Here is a 340-nt window from a genome sequence, read left to right as displayed (position 1 = left end):
TTACCAAAGACAATTATTTATATACATATATACAAATAAATTTGTTCAAAAATGAATTAAATAATAAATTAGTTAATTTTGTATGGAAATGCATCACACATTACGGGTTAAATTTGTTCGAAATGTTTCTTATTTTTTATCTGTTCTGACAGCATTTCTGGATTTATATTCTAGAGTCTTTTTAGTTTATATTTCTCTTTCGCGACCGGTGTGTCCCTGCTCCCATTTATCCTTTAGTCTTTTTATGTGTGTTTTCCTTCCTCTTCCTTCCATTAGGTTTCTTTTTTTCACTGTACTCTCTTCTCTTATCCTCTGCTGATCTCTCTCTCCGTTATAAAGC

General features: G+C 30.6%; 1 protein-coding gene across 1 annotated transcript in view; it reads left to right on the top strand.

Moving 5' to 3' along the window:
* Positions 1-340, top strand: part of LOC107653541 (low-density lipoprotein receptor-related protein 1B-like) — a 302414-nt gene that overhangs the window by 280484 nt on the left and 21590 nt on the right. The gene's annotated exons all lie outside the window — the stretch shown is intronic.

The sequence above is a fragment of the Sinocyclocheilus anshuiensis genome, unplaced genomic scaffold (genome assembly GCF_001515605.1).
Source record: "Sinocyclocheilus anshuiensis isolate Anshui unplaced genomic scaffold, SAMN03320099.WGS_v1.1 scaffold1079, whole genome shotgun sequence".
NCBI lineage: Eukaryota > Metazoa > Chordata > Actinopteri > Cypriniformes > Cyprinidae > Sinocyclocheilus > Sinocyclocheilus anshuiensis.
Note: the sequence above shows the minus strand (reverse complement) of the source record. Positions and strands in the feature narration are given on the sequence as shown.